The 20881-nt window shown below is 38.0% G+C and overlaps 1 pseudogene; it reads right to left on the bottom strand.

Moving 5' to 3' along the window:
* The window catches only part of LOC118721906, a 56979-nt pseudogene extending 36408 nt beyond the window's left edge, over positions 1-20571 (bottom strand).
* Positions 20572-20881: the final 310 nt, after the last annotated feature.

Here is a 20881-nt window from a genome sequence, read left to right as displayed (position 1 = left end):
AGCACTAGTCTTGAAATCAACTAGTACGGAGTTGTAAAATATTAAGCCTGAACTCCTGGAAAGTCCATTCATGGAATTAATATAAATAAAACAAATACTCTGTGCCTGGCCTGACCACTGTCCTGGCCCATGTGTAGTGAATATGAAATTAACCTGGGAGAAGTAACAAATAGAGACAGAAACAAAGGGAACCAAAGAAACAGAAGGAAAAAAAGAGAGAAATTGGGCATATTTTCATGAGACCCAGAAAAGAAAAAAGAGAAAAACTGCACAGGGCCATAGATCCTAATGACAGAGCAAAAGGCATCAAAGAGATTACATGGCCAAAATATCTTAGTAGTTACAGATTTTAAAGTCTCTTTATAGATAAATATTTTAATATAGGGTTGCTATGATCATGATTGTTAAGTGAATAAACACTATATAATCACAGATTCTAAGAACTAGCAAGCATCTTAGAGATTACCTAAAATTGTAACTCTCACCCCCCCACCTCTGCCAGCAGTTCAAAGGACCTTCACCTGACTGTTTTCTTTTCCATAGCATTTATCACCTTCTAACAAAATATAAACATATCAATTATTATGTTTATATACCATTTATTATGTTTATTATTTGTTTGCCCTTCCATCTCCAACTAGAATGGTAACTCCATGAAGACAAGGATCTTTATCTGTTTTGTTTAGCCCAAGCACCTACAACAGTAACTGACATGTAGCAACTACTCAATAGATATTTGCTGAGTAAATCAAACCTAACTAATAGCTCTTCTCTTTATAGTTGAGAAAACTAATTTTTTGACAAGTTCAGTTCTTTTCTTGAAATCACAAAGCTTGTCAGCAACAAAGCTATGGCACTAATAAAAATCTAGTCCACTTTGACACTGTAGTTCTAAATAAAGGAATAAAAATCAGTTTAAATGATCCTCATTTTGCCCCCTCCTCCTCTTCCTGCACACACACTTTAACTTTGACAGGTAATAGAAAAAATGCTTTTTCCTCCTAAACAGGATCTATACATCAGAAAGACTTGAATAGTGCTACCATGCATCAAACAATAAAAGTGCATCCACATGGTACAAAATGAAAAGCTTTTTAGTGTGGTAAATGACATTTTCAGAAAAATATATTCTCTCCCTTTAAAGCATACCAAGTAGCATATCATTATGCAAGCTGTCTTACCCAGCTATAGTCAGTCATTCTCATGGGTCAGGTAGAAAAGCAACTTGTTCACCAGGTTACATTCGAAATACATTTGCTCATTTTGTTGTGCTGCACTCAGATTCCCTAAGGAATCTGTGGCTTTCTTTTAAGGTGAAAAACAAAAGAGTTTGCTTGACAATTTTTGCTAAGGATTTGTAGAAAAATATCCTGTAAACCACAGAGCTGGAACATCTTCTAATCCAATTGTCAACAGGGATAATATCACAAATTCCTTTGTTAAATCAATTTCTTTACTCGTTCTAGTATAATTAGCTTTCAGTCTCATAACGGTGTTTAGTGTTCTAATTGTCAAAATTCTAAGTATATCAAAATGCATTCACACCTGGGGTTTACTGTCATTCCTTAGTTGTTTTTACATCTGTTATATAGAAATAACGTCACATAATTCCTTCACATATTAGGCAAAGAGAAAGTGATATATCTAGAAGACAAGCAATAGAAATAATTCAGCTCTAAATTTTATTCTTTGCATTTGAGTTAGCAGTATAATCTCTGAGCAAAGAGAGAATTACATCTTCTGAAATACTGCTATATATATGTTGGGTAAGGGGAGGGTGGAGAATTTGGGAAAGAAGAAATAGAACAGAAGAGAGGCACTAAGAAAACAGAAATTCAGGCAGAGGCAAAATCCTTATTGATGACGTCAACCTAGAAGCTTCTCCAGAATACATGTGACATTGTCATGTCTTTTTAATGATGCAAGGTGAGAGAAAACACTCACACTTGAGATAACACTGGTTTTGTATCTGCCAATGAGTAAAGGCAGGAAAATCCTATCCCAGTGTGCAGACACAGTTTTAGGGAAATTTAAAAATAATATATGCCAGGTCCACTTGGAGAATGGGGAGAGAAGGGATTTTTTTCCATGCTGATATTTCTGGGTTGGTGGGTTAGGTCTGGCCATAGACAATCCGAGGAAACAACACTGTCAAATCATGTTTATTTGAATTTTCATCAAAAAAAGGTTTGTGTGCAGTTTCATTAATGGCCTGAGAAATCCTACTCTTCAGCCTTGGCAATGGGAGCTTTCCTGTTCCCTCAAGATTCTTAGGCCTTATTTATCCTCCTGGCCAAAACAATGTCCCAACCCTGATAAAAGTCATTTACTTGTGTGTGGTGCCTTACATTCATACACACCATTACTCTACATGGTCCATAAAACCAATCTTCAAATATCCAAAATCTTGCCATTTCCTACCACCTCCAATGTTGTTACCTGGGCCAAGTCTACATTTCTTACTTAGATTATTGTGTTTCCTAATGAGTTTCCCAACTTCTACCTTTGCCCCTTCAACCCATTCTCAAAACAGAAGCCCTAGTAATCCCTCTTGAAACTAAGATTTTTAACCCTTCTGATCAAAACCTTCTAATTTCTTCCTACTTATGGCATACAAAACCATGCATTGTCTGCCCCTCTTTTCTTGAACTCAACTCCTATTCCTCATCCTCACTTGACCTTCATTCTACAAACATTTACTTCCTTATTGTACCTTGATCTTGCAAGTTATATTCCTTTGTTTTAATTATTTTTAGAAATAATTATCAATTCTCTTCCTCTGTGGGAAGTTCCTCAACCTCTTCCTTAAGTTCCATGGTTCACTAGAAAGAATCAACTTAATAGCAAGTTATACAAATGGCTAAGATTTATCACAGTAGAATATACAGAGCAAAAAGCCTCCGGAGTCTAGAGGTGTCCACCAAAACCTTCTGATGTCCTTCCTAAGCCAAGGCCATTTTTCTCTGGCAGCAAACTACAGGAACAAGTGTGAAATATCTCTGCCAAGTAAATCCATTTGAACCTCAGGGCCTGAGGCTTTTATAAGAGATTGATTACATAGGCATAACCTGCTAGCAATCAGCCATGAGAACTGAAACTCAAGACCAAGACAATGAAACCAGGTGCACATCATTAATCTGGATGTTTGTGCAAAGCAATCCTGACACAAAGCTACTATGATACAAAGTATTCCACAGTTTGAGGCTGCTTCTGCTGAACCTGGGTGTGCAAAAGAAGGACCACGCTGCAAACCAAGTCCATCTTTTACAAACCCTGGGCTATAGGCAGGTCAGCAAAATTGCCAAGTTACCCCAAGATTTGCCTCTACTTGTATCTTCTTGTTGGCTGCTTGTTACCTTAAACTCAGTCTCTGAAAGAGCCTCTAGTGGTACAAGAGTTGCATGAGGTAAGTTCTCAGTGAGTCACCAGGACTTGATGAGTGGTGTTCACCAGATAGATATAGGTTCAAACTTGGTGCCAGTGCTGGGTCTGAGGCCACTCAGTAAATGTCCCAGGTATACTAAGTCTAACTGCCACCTGCATGTCTATGTCTAACTCACACACCTTTGGTGGGTCAGGGACTCAGGGAGTTGTCAGGGTGAGGCCAGCAGAGTCCATCGGGCCCAAATATTATATCATAAAAGGCTAATATGCAAATGGTCCCTACAGGCAGGAGATTGACAGACCAGGAGTTAGAGGTGTGCTGAACACCAGGTGGTGGTGCAGAACAAGGTGGGCATTAGCAACACTGCACTGACCGTGGGTGGCAGTGGAGGCCCTGCCAGTCTGATGGGCCCCAATGAAAGTGAGACCACAGAGGGATGGTGGAGCAGTGCAGTGCCAAGCCAAGGCAGGTGTGAAGGGAAGCCACAGCAGGCAGCCGGGGGAAGGGAGGCCCTAGCTCGCAGCCAACAGCCTCTAGGGACCCTACCCATGCATGAATTTCATGCACTGGGCCTCTAGTAGACCAAGATTTGGCCATGAGAAGGGAGGGCTCTGCACTATCCTCATCCTAGAGCCATACAGCTCAGTCTGTCCCAAATTCTGCCAGAAACCTGATCTCAATAGTTCAAGACATCTGATAGTTGGGAGAACGGTGTCTGTGAAACTCTCATGAAGGGAAGATGCTAGTCACACTTATGGGAAGGTTTGGGGTGTGGTCCCCACCCCAGAATCACACAACTTTGTCCACCCTAGATTCTGCCCAAACTTCAGCAGGGTGGAACCACCAGGAGTCATGAGGGTGGGGCTGCCAGAAGCCCAGAGTGTGAGATTATCTAATGTCTCATAGGGGAGGAGGGGGGTGTCAGTTAGGTTCACAGGAAAGTGGAGAAATTGCCTCCATTCCTAAGTATACAACTCAGTCCTTGACATCTCCTGAGTCCATCCAGACCACTACATCTCAACCAAGGTAGCTGACTTCTCAGTAGGGTGCAAAGCTCTGCTGAGTGGAGCTACAGGGAGTCCAGAGCATGGAACAATAGCTTTCCACCCAAGAAAGATGGTGATACATGTGTGGGAGAGTGACTCAACACAGGTATCCTGGCAGCTGTCCAAGCCACAAATCACATTCTCTCCACTCAAGACTATAGTCTGCTTCACCTTCTCTTTACAGGAGCCCATGGTGAGAGGCTGCAAATGAGATTTTTAGCATTGGCCCTATAAGATGGCACCTTGTCTCTAATTGATTACCATTTCTCCTTTGCAGACAGAATCAGACAGAATCCTGGCTGATTTCTGCAGCCAGATATTATGGACACCTCTTCATGGACCCAGTACTCTGGGCTGGGAGTTCAGCATGGGGTGAGACCTCACACTTCTCAAGAGGAACCTTTACAACTGAGCTATCCCTCAGGAATACCAGGCACCAACTGTGGGAACAGGGCCAGCCCATTCTGTGTCTCTGCCCTTCCTATCAGTCTCGATGTGGCTTCTTCTTTAAATCTTTGTTTATAAGACTTCTCTTTAACTAATCTTAATATGGTTATTTGAGTTGATTACTCCATATTTTAGTTGTAATTCCAGTTAGGTTCTGGGATGATGTGAGTTTAATATCCACCTACTCCGCCTCCATCTTGGATCTCCTCTGATTCCTCCTAACTTGTTATATTGTTATTGTTCTTAATTCTCACCTGAGGATATTTTTCCCATTTATTTTTAGAGAGTGGAAGGAAGAGAGGGAAGGAAAAAAAAAAAAATATATATATATATATATATATATATATATATATATATATATATATACACACACAGAGAGAGAGAGAGAGAGAGAGAGAGAGAGAGAGAGAGAGAGAGAGAGAAACATCTATGTGAGAGAGACATATTGATTGGTTGCCTCCTGCACATGCCCATCAGGGCCAGGGATTGGACCTGAAACCCAGGTATGTGCCCTTGACTGAGAATCAAACCTGCAACCCTTCAGTGTGTGGGCAGATGTTCCAACCACTGAGAATCACTGACCAGGGTTTAACCTATTGTATTTTTTCCTTAGCATTTATCACCTCATAATATACCATATAATTTACGCATTCATTATGTCTCCTCTCCCCACAACTATTTCCCTGTCACTCTCTACTGGCTAGAAAATAAGCTCCAAGTATACAGGCATATATACCTCCTTTGTTCACTAATTTATTCAAAGAACCTAGAATAGTGTTTAGGAAATAATGGGTGCTCAATAAATACTTATTATTGGTTGAATAAGGTAGATAAAGCATGTCAATGATTATTATCCCAATTTTTCAGATAAGGAAACTGAGGCACAGAGAGGTAAAGTGACTCAGGCAAGTCATTTATTAAGTGCATGTAACCTGAGTTTAAATAATTCAGTACAGTGACTTGATAATCTGTGACCACAGAAAGGACAAATCCAAAGTAATATACAAAATTAAATTGGATATAATTTTAATATCTAAGGAAAATAAATTATTCTATAATTACAAAATATCCCAAGATTCTGTCAACTTCAAAAGTGTTAAAATTAAATGGAAAAGACATTTATATCTTAGCACACCTACAGTTCAAAAATCCTTAAATTTAGAAGTAAAATACATATAATGATGATAACTCATAAGCATATTACACAAAGACAGGGACTATTCAAATAATTTTACATATATTAACATACTTAATTCTCATAAAAATCTATGAAGTAGTTTCTGCTATTATCTACATTTTACAGATTAAGAAACTGAGGCACAGATTGTTTAAGCTCCTGGTTCTAGAGTCCATGACTAGGCACTAATCAATGTAACATATTTTAAGAAGCATGGACAAAGGACTTAAACATAAAATGGGAAACCATAAAAATATTAGAGAAATCCACAGGCAGCAAAATCTTAGACATATGAAGAAGCAATATCTTCACTGATACAGCTCCTACAACAATGTAAACTAAAGATAAAATAAACAAATGGGAATACATCAAAATAAAAAGTTTTTGCACAGCAAAAGAAAACATCAACAAAACAAAAAGAAAGCCCACTGCATGAGAAAACATTTGCCAATGTTATCTCTGATAAGGGTTTAATCTCCAATATTTAGAGGGAACTCATACAACTTAACAAAAGGAAGATAAACAACCCAATCATCAAATTGGCAATGAACCTAAATAGCTATTTTTTTGAAAGAGGACATAAGGAAAGCCAAGAGACATATGGAAACATGCTCAAGTCACTAATCATTCGAGAGATGCAAATCAAAACAACAATGCAGTACCATCTCACACCTGTCAGAATGGCTACCATCAACAAATTAACAAATGACAAGTGGTGGCAAGGATGCAGAGAAAAAGGAACCCTCGTGCACTACTGGTGGGAATGCAAACTGGTACAGCCACTGTGGAGAACAGTATGGAGTTTAAAAAAAAAAAAAAAAAAAAAAAAAAACTAAACTAAAAATTGGAAATCCCATTTGACCCAGTGATCCCGCTAAGATTTGGAAAAAACCTAAGTGTGCATCAGCAGATGAGTGGATTAAAAAACTGTGGTACATCTACACAATGGAATAATATACTGCAGTAAAAAAGAAGGAAATCTTACAATTTGCAACAGCATGGATGGAGCTGGAGAGCATTATGCTAAGCTAAATAAGCCAGTCAGAGAAAGATAAATATCACATGATCTCACTCATATCCTAATATTAAAAAACAAAACAAAAAACCTGGGTCTGTCAAATCCACAATGTCCTGAGGCTTGACCAACCAGAAGTCAGTCCTGCAGTCAGCTGTGGGTTGTTGTGGTGACCCAGCACTGACTGCTATTGCTGCAGGCCTGATGACCCAGCACTGACTGCTGAGGGAATTGTGAATCAGGCCCAGAGAGAGGCCTGAAGAGAGAAGCAGGGTCTGATCCATAGCCTTTGTGGCAGCTATTGATCAGCACTTGCCTCTCTCTTTTGCCTGGCTAGCAGCCGAGCCTCAATTTCTCTCCAGGCCTCCACGGGGGCTGCTGATCAGCCCTGCCTTTCTGATCAGACCTTGTTGATAGGCCCAGAGATGCTGACTGTTATAGAAACCGACCAATCAGAACCAAATATGGATGAACTATGAGGAGCTTTTGACTTGGACTGCCATAGAAAATGACCAATCAGAACCAATTCTGGGTGAGCTGTGAGGAGCCAATGGCTGCCTAGGAGGCAGAGTTTTTGACACTAACTGGCATAGAAACTGACCAATCAGAACCAAATTGGCCAGCAGAGGAGGACAGTTGTGGGCGAGAATAGGCCAGCAGGGGAGGGTAAATGGGGGTGACCAGGACTTTGGAATGGTAACTATATTATTTGTGAGTACTAATATTTTAAATGTGTAAAGATTTAGAATAAATATAATAAATGTTTGAGTGGATCAAACTATATTATGTTTCTGTACATATTTGATATTTATATACTTGCTATTTTAAGAGAATTGGCCCTTTAGAGTGACAGCTTTGTAACTCCAATTCAAAATGTGGAACTAAAAAACTAATTAACCTATGATTTTAAGTAGACTTTTACTGCATTCTTTAATACTATTAGAGCATCTAAAAGACCTTTTGTCTCAATATATATAGATACATATAAATACTATATATATATATATATATATATATATATATACACACACACACATATATATATATGTAAATTCAAGTTATTGTAACAATTATTTAATTGTCTAGAGACTTTATTTATCAGACACTTAAAATACTTAAGGAAAATGAACACTATATATTAAATGTATAAATGCAGTTTAAAATATTTGAAGGTATTTAAATTGGTAAACGCACTATTCAGCATTTTAAAGCCCTTAGAAGGATTGTTAAAGTCTATTAGATTTCTAAAGAGAATAATAAGATTTGTATGCAGAACACAAAAGGGAAGAAAAAACTAGGTTTGGGGATTTATAACTTTAATAAATTGAATATAAATATTTAAAACCCAAAGAAAATTTCTAAATGATCTGCTTCAAGAAGACCAATAATTCAATTCCAAAACAACTAGGGTCTCTAAACTGGTTCCAATGTACTCAAGCTGTCCCCATGTTCCCAGAAATCACATATCACAGCTCTCAATTTTCTATGAGATAGAGAAGGAAAACTTTCTTCACTGCCAAAGCTATTTCCTTACAAAATTAAGATGGATGCATTTCTCCTCCCTTCCCCCCCACACAGACACACCAGGAAAACTGGTTATAACCAGTTTTTTCTTCAATCCTAGGTCAGACTGAGCAGATCTATCTTATGGATCAAAGTGGCATTTTTAGAAAAACATCTGGGAAGTTTTGAGAAATTTCAACAAAATCCAAGTATCTTTAAGGCTAACGAGGGAGTATTTGTATTTCTTTCCTCTTCTTTTTCTCAAACCCCGGTTTACACTGACAATAAATTACCTTCATTGTTTAGCCAAATTAAAGATTTTTAAATGCTGTAATACAGCTATTTTTGCCGCCCATTTTTTCTCTGGGGATAAAGTTATTCAAATAGTGACCTTGGCTCTGATAATTTATATCTTCAACAATCAACATTTAGTAACTCAGTATAGATTTGCTCGAATCTTCTAATTGTTTTTAATGTCACAATCCCAGGAGAGTGATATATATCAGATAAATCTACTGCCATTAAAACTCTATGTATCAATCCAATAAAATAATTTTCTTTTAGATGGAATTGAAGGAGATTTTTTTTCTAAGTCTTTTCAAATTGAATCATAAATCTGATGAATAACTGTCTGAAAGCCATGAAGAATATTTCCTATGTAAAGTATATGCCATTTTTCAACCATGAATCTTATAAATCAGAATATCTCATTATCTAATGTATAATAAGGTTGTTTAAATAAGGTTATTTAAATTCAGAAAGATATGGCTATATTGCACATATCATAAGATAAATTTAGTTGTGAATCTATATGTAAGAGTATAGAATTTGGTATTTAATAGAATTTGTAACTCATTTCAAAGCCAAAGTATATGTTTGGTATGAGGTGAAACTCAACAACTGAAGAAAATTGAAATATGTGTCATGGGAAAACCTGAACCTGATATTGAGTCTTTAACTCCTCTTGGAATTTCATATTTTTCATCTAGATAAAAATGATGTAGGGATCTCTAATCTGTCTAACTCCCAAAGTTGTTATGAAATTCACATATTCTCTCTGCCCTTACTAAATTAAGAAAAATATTGCTTTCTCTTCTCTGTAAAATATTGTGCAGCATTGTTCACATAAAACCAAAGCTGGATATCCAGCTAAATGAATGAAATGATATACACATCATTAATGTTCCCAATAATAATGTTTGAATCTTTCAGGGACTTATTGGGCCTAATTTAACTTTCTACAATGATTCTGGTTTGAAATATCATTAAGCCCATTATGATGGATGAAATATTACATTGATTAATCTTCTGTTAGATCACAAAATGACAACATGATGAAAAATAATAGATTACATGCTTGATTCCATTATCACTTTTCTGGATAATAGAAATGAATCTTCTCAGGTTTCAATTTTCTCCATTTTTACCTGACCAGTTTTTTTTTTTAAACTATCTTTCCAAATTACTCTCTATATGAGAGGAATCAATAATTGTGGTATAGCTCACAATTTTGCAGGAGTCAAAAAGATTTGTTAGCACACAAAAACTAATTACACGGAGCTTATAAAAGGGTCTAATTCTTCATAAAGGCAAAACTATTATTTCCCCAGTTACTTTCTAATTGCACTCTTTATTATTGTTGACAGATTCAGAGGCTAAAGACTCCATTATGAAGACTGCTTAATGACTGCAACTCTTGTCCCTATTCATAGTTCCTAGTATAAAGAATTAGAAAAACTTTCAGATCCTATCTCTAATTCATAAGAAATAGTTGTCTTGATGAACTAGAACTTAAAGTATCTGACTAATGGCCTCTTGGAAATATATTCTCTTAAAATTATTTTCAAGTTACAAACAGGCAATTTTTCTGTATTTGTAATTACAATCAATGCAATTCTTTTATTTTTGTATCTGACTTCTGTCACTGTGATTGAATTCCAGGTTGGTTATGACTTTTTGCATATACTGTAAGACATTGTGCTGTTATAGAAAAGAATCAATAAAAATTGGTTTACACTTTATATCCTTACATTATGATCTCTACATGTCTGAAAATTACTATGATTTGGTAAAAGAGCAGTAAGGGGTGCCATACAGGAAGAAGTCTTAGTGTACTATGTGTTGGGGAGGTAGACGAGGTCTTACCTCTTGAGCCTTGTGATTATTTTCTCACCATTTTTACCAGGAATTTTTACTCAGACATTTTAACCTTGATTTCTTCTATTAAGTGAGAAGTTGGGACTAAGTGATTACAAAGGTACCTCCAGATCTATAATTTCATAATTGTATACATTTTTATTTAATTTTATTGAGACAATGTTGGTTAATTACATTATATAAATTTCAGTTATACAATAGTATAATCCAACATATGTATAATATACTGAGTGCTCACCATCAAAAGTCTGGTTTCCATCTGTTACCATATATTTAATCTCCTTCACCCATTTTGTCCACCCCTACCATTCTGTTGTCTGTATTGATGAGTTTGTTTTTGTTTTGTTTGTTAATTTATTTATTTATTTTTATATTCTACAAGAGTGAAATCATTTGGTTTTGTGTCCTTTTCCATCTGATTTATTTCACACAGTTGCTGGATGTATTAAACTATATGTTGCCTTCAGAAGACTCAACTCAGCTCCAAAGACAAACATAGGATAGGATCAAAGTGAAGGGGTGGCAGATGATATTCCAAGTAAATGGCATCCAGAGAAAAGTGGGTGTAGCCATACTTATATTAGACAAAATATACATCAAGATAATAAAGGGAACAAGAGAAAAAGATGGACACTTTATAATGATAAAGGGGACAATCAGTCAAGAAGACAGACTATTTTCATATATATATATATATATATATATATATATATATATATGTGTGTGTGTGTGTGTGTGTGTGTGTGTGTGTGTGTGTATGTGTATGTATATTCAATTTAGGAACAACAAAATATATAACAGTGCTAAAGGAAGAAAGCAACACAATGATAGCAGGAGGTTTTAACAGCCCATTTACACAAAAAAGTCAACAAAGAAATATAGAAAGTCAATAAAGAAATATAGATCTTAAATGACACATTAGACTAGATAGGCATAATAGAGTCTATACACATAATAAAAACAAAGGTGCTACTGCTACAAGGAGGTGTTCTTTATCCTTTGCATTACAAGTTTCCAGTTTGTGATTTCTCCTCAGAAGAGATCTACCGTATGTCTTGTAGTCAATATTCCTACTTTAATAATATCTCATTTCCCCCAAAAGTCACCAACAGATATTTATCACACATACTAGAAGGATGCACTTAGATTAATAATAGTAAAAAATAACCACATTGGACTAATTTCCCCATATATATATAGTTTTTTCATCTGTATCTTTCCTAATTATTAATAGTGACATATACAAATCACATCAACAAGTCTTATAGAAGAGAGAATTTATCTTTCTTACCACATGCAATATAAAAAATTGAGAGAGTTATTTAAATAATTCAAGTTTGAACAAAACAGACTCAAAGTTATGTTAAATCTTCTTTCACAAATTAGAAGAATGCTGAAGAGGAGATTCAAATACTTAGGTAGAAATAGTGCCAAAATTCAAACATTTCTCAGGCAGTTCTAGAGTAGTGGAAAGCACAATGGGTAAAGAACCAGAAATCTTTAGTTAAGTCCAAGGTCTGTGTCCTACTAGGTATGCAAAGCTCTTTGCCACATTAAGTTGTAATTTATTAAAAAAAAAAAAAAGGGTGGTAATTATTTCATCCTCACAGACTCACTCTCAAAGATTGCGAGAGCACTATGGACTACAAAAGTGCTATTCAGTATGATTCTAATCCTAAAAAGCTAGACTTTCCTACCCTTAATGCTAAGCAATGTGGTTGAGGGGCAGGACTCTGAACACATTGTAGAAGACCTGGATTTCATGTCCCACATGGTTCCTCACTTACATTTCCTTAGGTTTCCTGAATATGAAGCCAGAAGTCTGGTTACACTCCCATTCAACTTATCCCTTAACCACTAAGAGAAATCCAGAACCAAATAGCAATAATTGGAAACCCAGCAGGAAGAAACTCATAGAGTGGCTAAAGCAAGTTCTAGGCTGTCGTATTGAATTTAAAGGTGTATGAATCATATTTAATGGAATAACAAATGTGAATAATCTTTTTATATATGTTCAGAGCCTGATCAAACAGGAATTAATCATTTATTATGTTAATTGTACAAAGTGTGGTGCCCACTTGAGATTGCATGTGATAGTGACTGGCTGACATTGCATGTCTTACTTATAATCATGATGCCACCATTTTATATGTGAATATATAAGGTTGTGCTAGTTTATATAATAACCCCCTAAATTATCTACACCATAATCCTGGTGCTTTTTTGCAATAACAAAAAAATAAATTCTCCTTTTTGAATACTAAGTAAAATGTTATTTCCCAGGATCTTTAGCATATCTTTCTGGATACATATGTAAATAGACCAACAGTGCAATCCAAAAGTTATCAAATGCTAGATCAATCTCTGTACTAATTCTAAAATTAGAAAAACAAATAAAAAATCTGAAGCCTACATAATACTGGTTAAAATATTCCTATTTTTTTTCATCCTCAAATTCAGGAAAAATACATTTGTTATGTATTTTGTTATGAAGTCATATAGACCAAACTAAAGAAGTGTGCCTCATCAGACTTCAGACTATGTGCTGGCAATTTGAGTAAGCTGTGGTGAAAGCATGTGGTATTTAGATTCAGCTGTTTTGAGAAAGAAATTTTTTTGTCTTCTGTTTTAATACAGCAATTTTGATGGCTAGAAAAAAAATCATTAAACTCACAATTTAAATCTCTAAATGTGTGAAACAATATCCTTCCTTTTCACTTCACATTACCTTCTGGCCACCTCCATCCTAGAGTGTGAATAGAGGGTAAGGAGTGAATACATAACAGATTGATCTGAGATGGGGTGAGGTAGGGTGAATAGAAATGGGACTGGGGTAGACATCATCTGGTAGATGACCTACTTATCATCTTAACAATTTATCAGAATTCAATAAGTTCTTGATTGGTCTATTTCTCACATTCTAAGATTCTAACTTTGAAGTTACAATGATTACATGAAGTCACTTTCTAGATATATATGGGTGGGCATAATAGATGGACATAGATGTACTATACAGACAGAGTCAATGATATATGATCTGGTTGTCTTAATGGGACTCTTTACTTGAATATGTTATTGAATAGGAATTTTATTGATAACAGCACATGTAAGGCATTGGGATGGAGGTGGAATAAATGATGAAAGCTATTTGGATCACAATATGATTGCTAATTATCTGCTCCTGAGGGCACAGAAAACTCTAATATTAAATGTTTAACGTTTTTGCCCTGGCCAGTGTGGCTCAGTTGGGTTGGGTGTTGTCTCATGCACAGAAAGGTTGCCAGTTCACTTCCCAGTCAACACATGCCCAGGTTGTGGGCTCAATTCCCAGGAGAGGGCCCCAGTGTGGGAGGCAGCTGGTATATGCTTAATTCTCACATTGATGTTTTTCTCTCCCTCTCCCTTCATATCTCTCTCTCTCTTTCTCTCTCTCTCTGAAAATCAATTTTAAAAATACTATCTAATAAAAAGGTAATATGCAAATTAACTATCACTACATCACAATGATGGCGGCTCCCATAGCCACAAATTGGCAGTGCCCAGTCCTCTCAGCCCTGCTGGAGCCCCCAGTGCTGGAGGGGGGTGGGGCAGCCACTGAGAGCTGGCAGCGTGAGCAACCAGTGGAATGCTTGCTTTAAGGCCCAGAGCGGAGCTGGGGGCCCCTGCCTAAGCCATGGAGGGAACTGGCGGGGGGGCTTGCCCAAGTCTCAGCCGAGGCTTGAGCAGAGCGGGGGGCCCTGTCCAAGCCTCAGTGGAAGCTTGAGCATGCCCGGAGTGGAGCTGGGGGAGCCCTGGCCAAGCCCCAGCAGAGGCTTCAGCAGGCCGGGAGCAGAGCCAAGGGTCTCTGCCCAAGCCGTGGCAGAGGCTTGAGCAGGAGCCTAGAGTGGAGCCAAGTGGGGGCCCTGCCCATGTCTCAGAAGAGGCTTGAGCAGAGCTCGGAGGCCCTGCCCAAGCCACAGCGGAGACTTGAGCAGAGCCCTGGGGCCCTGCCCAAGCCACAGCAGAGGCTTCAGCAGGCCCGGAGCAGAGCCAGAGGAGCTCTGCCCAAGCCATAGCGGAGGCTTGAGTTGAGCTGGGGCCCCTGCCCAAGCCACAGCAGAGGTTTGAGCAGGGCTGGAGCAGAGCTGGGGGAGGGAGGGCTGCCCAAGCCACATCAGAGGCTACAGCAGGCCCATACAGGGGGGCAGGGAGGAAACACGTGAGCTGCAGAGGAAACACTTTTTCTGACTGCTCCTTGGCTAAGCTCCCTGTATGCCACTGGCAGTGTTCTTGGTAACTTGGGTAATAAGAATCCAAAAAAGTGATCTAGGGTTTTTCCACTACACTCCTGGAGGAAAAAATGAAGGTCCACTGCTGGAGGGCTAAGAAATGTCATATCCTGCCCTAGCTGGTTTGGCTCAGTAGATAATGCCTCAGCCTGCAGACCACAAGGTCTGGGTTCAATTCTGACCAAGGACATGAACTTAGGTTGCAGGCTCCTCCCTGGCTGGGGCCCAGGTCAGGGCTCATGCAGGAGGCAACCAATCAAAGTGTCCCTTTCATATTGATGTTTCTGTCTTTCCCTCTCCCACACACTCTAACAATCAACAGAAACGTATGCTCAGATAAGGATAAAAAAGAAAAAAGAAAGAAATGTCATATCCTATGAAAGACACATCTTGAAAATGCCTAAAGAAAGTTGTCATTTTTTCATGGTGAAGGGACTAGAATCCATGTAGAATTGATGAAAACACCTTGGCAGCTACGGAGGCCAGCAATGGCAGCAGCAGCAAGGTAATGGGGTGGTGCCTTCCCCTGATCAGCTGGTTAACTCCCACAGAGAGAGACCAGACTGCAACTTAGGCCTGCTCCCTACATGGGCCTAAGCCATTGGTAGGACATCCCCTGAGGGCTCCCAGACTATGAGAGGGGGCAGGCTGGGCTAAGGGATCCCCCCTCCAGTGCATGGATTTAATGCACGAGGCCTCTAGTATTAAAATAAATAAAATAATCATCTAATATTACTGTAAATTGCAAATCTCAGGCACAAATTGGTTTAAGGGAAATAAAATTTTACTTTTCTGCAACTCAATTTGATTTCTACTTTGAGACTTCCTTCTTCCCAGTAGACAGACATTTAATCTCAGTCAATTCATGCTTCCACCTCCTTTCACCCCTATTGGTTGGATATAAGTTATTTAGGGACCTCTATTTCCCCTCTGCTCTACTAGGAGGGATTTCTAGTTTTACAAACACCCTCCCAACAAACACCCCCCAAAAACACTTTATTTGTGCCAGGAATCTCCTATTCCTCTAAGACTTTTGGATACCAGACCAGTAAGCCTCATTTGTTTCCATTGTCCACCATGTCAAATCCCTTCCCAGAGACAACTGATTCATTCAGCAAATATTTACTAAGGCTTCACTATATTCCAAGCACCAAAAGAATTCTTACTCATATAGAGGGGGGGAGGGTGAACAACAACAGAAAAGATGTAAGAAACTATGTAAAATGATAGTGTTTCAGTTGCAGATGGGTGCTATGAAGAAAAATTAAGCAGGAGAGGATGTAGGAAGGGAGGTAGCCATTTTATAATTTTAGATTAGCTAGAAGATTTCACTCTCAGTGTGACATTTTAATAAGAATATGAAGGCAGGAAGGGAGTGTTACCCATGTGAATATCTGGTAGAACTGAATTCCAGGTAGAAGGAAAAACAAAGTAAAATCCCATAACATAGGAACAACAAAGAGGAAAATAGCAGATGAGATCAGAGAGGCTGGAGAGGACTAGGTGGGAAAGGCCATCAACACAGAATGGTCTTGCTCAGCCCTGTCCAACAGAAGCATGTGAGTCACATGTGAAAATTATAATTTTTTGGTAGCCACATTTTTTTAAAAAAGGGAAAAAGAAACAGGTGAAATTGATTTTAATCTATTTTACTTTGTTATATTCAAAATATTTCAACATTTAAATTATATAAAATTTAATGAACTACTGTATTTTATACTAAAGCTTTAAAATTCAGTATATATTTCATATTTGTGGCACACCTCAATTTGGACTAACCACATTTCAAGTTCCCTTATAGCCATATGTGGCTTCTGATAATAATATTTGACAGTACAATTCTAGCTACTTGAATGAGGGAAAGGGCAAGGAATGGAAGTATAAGGAAATATCAATTTATATATCATTAACATCATCCTGTCATACATACTACATTCTATTTCCTACTAGAGGCCCAGTGCACAAAATTTGTGCATGGAGTGGGGGTGGCCCTCAGCCTGGCTTGCACCCTCTCGCAATCTGGGGCCCCTTGGAGGATGTCCGACTGCCAGCTTAGAGGTTAGAAGAAAAAAAAACCGAGAGAGAGAGAGAGAGAGAGAGAGAGAGAGAGAGAGAGAGAGGCCATTCCAGCAAGGGTGGGTTCTGAGGAGCTAGGTTTAACTTTCTGTGTGAAGATTCACCAGGCCGGGGAAGAGGGGAGAAAGGATTTAGTGTGTGCGCGCGCACGCGTGTGTGTGTGTGTGTGTGTGTGTGTGTGTGTGTGGTGTAAGAGAGATAGGAGAGAGAGAGAGAGAGATTGATTTTAACCTTAAGATGCATATTAGCAATTCATGTGAAGATGTCAAGAAAGTAATTGAACATACTGTATTTTCCGGAGTATAAGACGACCCCCTAATTTTACAGTTAAAACATAGGTTTAGGCCTATATTCGCTGTATAAGACTACCCCCCACTTCAAAGAAAAGACTTACTTTGCCATCAAGATCTGCGGGTAATTTTTGTGCAATTTTGGTCTTTTGCTCCCGATTTTCGGTTGACTTTTTTTCGTTTCCAAAGTCGTCTTATACGCTGGAAAATACTGGTAAATCTAGCAAGTAGGAAAGTAGTTCTAGGCTATAGATAAAGATTTGGAAATTATCAGCATGCAGATGGTATTCTAAGGCATGGAACTAGATAAAGAACAAAGGAATAAGTATACAAGGTGTCCCCCCAAAAAATGTACACACATTTTAACAGATGATAGCTCAATTTTGAAAATTAAATGTATTTTAATAAACATTGCCTTTATAATTAAAGTTTGTGTATACATTTTTGGGGATGCCCTATAGATTTTTTTAAGAAAAAGAAAACTGATTTAGGAGGGAATGTAAAGAATAAAGAGAGTGAGCACGAGCAACTTTATCCCAATAAGTTTTGCTATACAATAGAACAGAAAAATCTCACAGTGAGTGGAAATGAATGTGGAATAAATGTTTTTTTGTTTTATTTATAAGAATGGATAAATGACATGTTTTTATGCTCACAAGAAGAATCCAGTTGAGAGTGAAAAATCTAATGATAAAAATAAGAAAGGGAAAAAAGCTAGAGTGCTGTCTTTAAATAGACATGAAAAGGGGTGAAATTGCACAAATGGAGGGTTTGGCTTTAGTTAAGAGCTTATCTGGATCATCCATAGTACCAGAAGAAAGTTGAATATATGGTTAGAGCTATAGAGGTTGGTGGTGGCTGTTTTGCCCGTCCCTTAAGGTTAAAATATCTCTCTCTTTCTCTCTCTCTCTCTCTCTCTCTCTCTCTCTCTCTCTCTCTCTCACACTCACACACACACACACACACACACACACACACACAAACTCCTTCCTCCCCTCTTCCCTGGCCTGGTGAAACTTCACACAGAAAGTTAAACCTAGCTCCTCAGAACCCACCCTTGCTGGAATGGCCTTCTCTCTCTCTCATTCTCTCTCCTCTCTCTCTCTCTCTCTCTCTCTCTCAAGGTTTTTTGGGTTTTTTTTCTAACCTCTAAGCTGGCAGTCGGACATCCTCCAAGGGGCCCTTCTGGTAATAGGAAAAATGAAAAGCTAAGACTGAAAAAGTATGATAGCAGAGCCCAGTTAACAAGAGTTGTGAATTGAAGATCTTCGAAGAGTTTCAGTGAGGCGTGTGTGACAAGAAAACCGAATACTTGGAGAAGCTTCCTTAGCTATTTGTTGGTTCAGGAAGGTTACTCCTAGCCAATATTCTTAGAAAAAACACCAATTAATGTATCCTGGGTGCTTCTTGGTTTCTCAAAATCAAGGCAGTGTACACACCTAAAGAAAACTTAGTACCACATGTGATATCTGAGCCTGCTAATTCTCCACTCAGCAGGATCTGAAATTGCATGTATCCTAATCCAGTTTACAGTGGAAACTTGGTTCTCAAACTTAATTTGTGCCAGAGGCTGTTCAAGAAACATTTTTTTTTCAAAAACTGAAACATTTTCCACATTAGAAATAATATAAATGATCATTTAACAAAAAGAAAATGAAATGTACAGTAAATAAAATAAAATAAAATAAAAGCCCTAGCCAGTTTGTCTCAGTGGATAGAGTGTTAGTCTGCAGACCAAAGGGTCCAGAGTTTGATTTCAGTCAAGGGAATGTACCTCCATTGCAGGCTCATACCCTTACCAAGCCCTGGTCAGGTCTCCTGCAGGAGACAATGTGTTTCTCTCACATCAATGTTTCTCTCTGTCTTTCCTCTCTCTACACTCTCTCTAAAATTCAATAGAAAAATATTCTCATGTGATGATCTTTAGAAAAATGAAAATTTATGTACACACTAGAATGTACTTTTAATGTTGAGAGCTATTGATGGCAGAATATGGAGGGGAGGGATATTATTGTTTGTGAAGTGGAGTCCTTTCCACAAAAACATCAGGTAGCAGTTCTTCTGGTGTTTTATTCTCTTTTGTCTCTTTACTCCACTAGAACTTGTTTTTCAGGCTCATCGGGCCACTATCTCACTAAAAGCTATCTAATGATGTGTATTTTTGCCTAAAGTGAAACTGTATTGTCGTTGAACAAGTTTATCTCAGTTTTTTACTTCTTTGGCAGAGTGATATTTCCCAATAAAATTTTGCATTTCTCCCCATTTCCCAAACATGGCCTTAGCAAAGTAGCAATATCCTCCCTTCCCTCCTCCTCCTCTGAAGAGACCTCCTCAGCTTCTGTCTGTTGCTGGTCCCTCTGAAGGTCTTGGAGTTCCACAGTAGTCATCTCAGTAGTGTGATCATCCACTAACTCCTCCACATCATCATCATCCACCTAGAAGTCCATGGACTTGCCCGGAGACAACTGAATATTTGTTGGTAAACAAATCCCTGGGCTTCTATGTGCTCTTGAAATTCTGTTGTGAAATTTTCAGCAGCTACTTTGTTAGAACTGATAGCCTCCCCATGCCTCACTATATTATGAATGCCATGAATGCCACTCTTTACTTTCTTCTTCTTAATCCTCACCCAATGATATTTTTTCATTGATTTTTTTTTAGAGAAAGTGGAAGGAAGGGGGGGAAGGAGGGAGAGGGAGAGAGAGGGAAGAGAGAGAGAGAGAGAGAGAGAGAGAGAGAGAGAGAACATCAATGTGACAAAACATCAATTGGTTGCCTTCCACATGTGCCCCAACTGAGGCTGCATATCAATCCTGCATCATGAGTACCTGCCCTTGGCCAGGAATTGAACCCACAACCCTTTGATGCATAGGCCAACACTCCAACCACTGAGCAACACTGGTCACTTTAAATTTATCAAACCACCCTCTATTAGGTACTTAAATTAATAACTTCCAGGAGTGTCTTTCAGGAAATCATTATGCAACACTTTTGCTTTTTCACATATCATTGCTTCTGAAATGCTACCCTTGGCTAACTGATTTTCATTTATCCAAATCAACAACAAATTTTCTACCTCTTCAACTACCTGTGATTATTATTTCATAAGCACTTTCACACTTTCAGCAACATTAGCATCTTGATGGCTTCTTTATATTTTAAAATTTTGCTAATCTTCAATTTCACCATGCCATACTCAGTAGCCATATCAGACACATGAACACCTCTATCATACTTCATAATTTTTTATTTTTCAAGCTCTATCAGTGTTCTAACAACTTTCCTTTTCAGTAACCTTCTTAGGATCCATGGTTACTTACTGTACAATAACAACAACAACAACCACAAAATCACAAAAATATTCATGGCACAATTTCGTAAAATGTTAACAACATAAGGTTTAGTGGTAAACTGACTCATACTTAAGCATTATCTCCTTTGTCACCTGAGAGACTTATGACTGATTATACATGTATCAGAAAAAAAGAATAGTCGGGTAGAGAACCAAAGTTTTGTT

The sequence above is a fragment of the Pipistrellus kuhlii genome, unplaced genomic scaffold, assembly GCF_014108245.1.
Source record: "Pipistrellus kuhlii isolate mPipKuh1 unplaced genomic scaffold, mPipKuh1.p scaffold_m20_p_19, whole genome shotgun sequence".
Classification (NCBI taxonomy): Eukaryota; Metazoa; Chordata; class Mammalia; order Chiroptera; family Vespertilionidae; genus Pipistrellus; species Pipistrellus kuhlii.
This window is presented reverse-complemented; position numbering and strand designations above follow the sequence as displayed.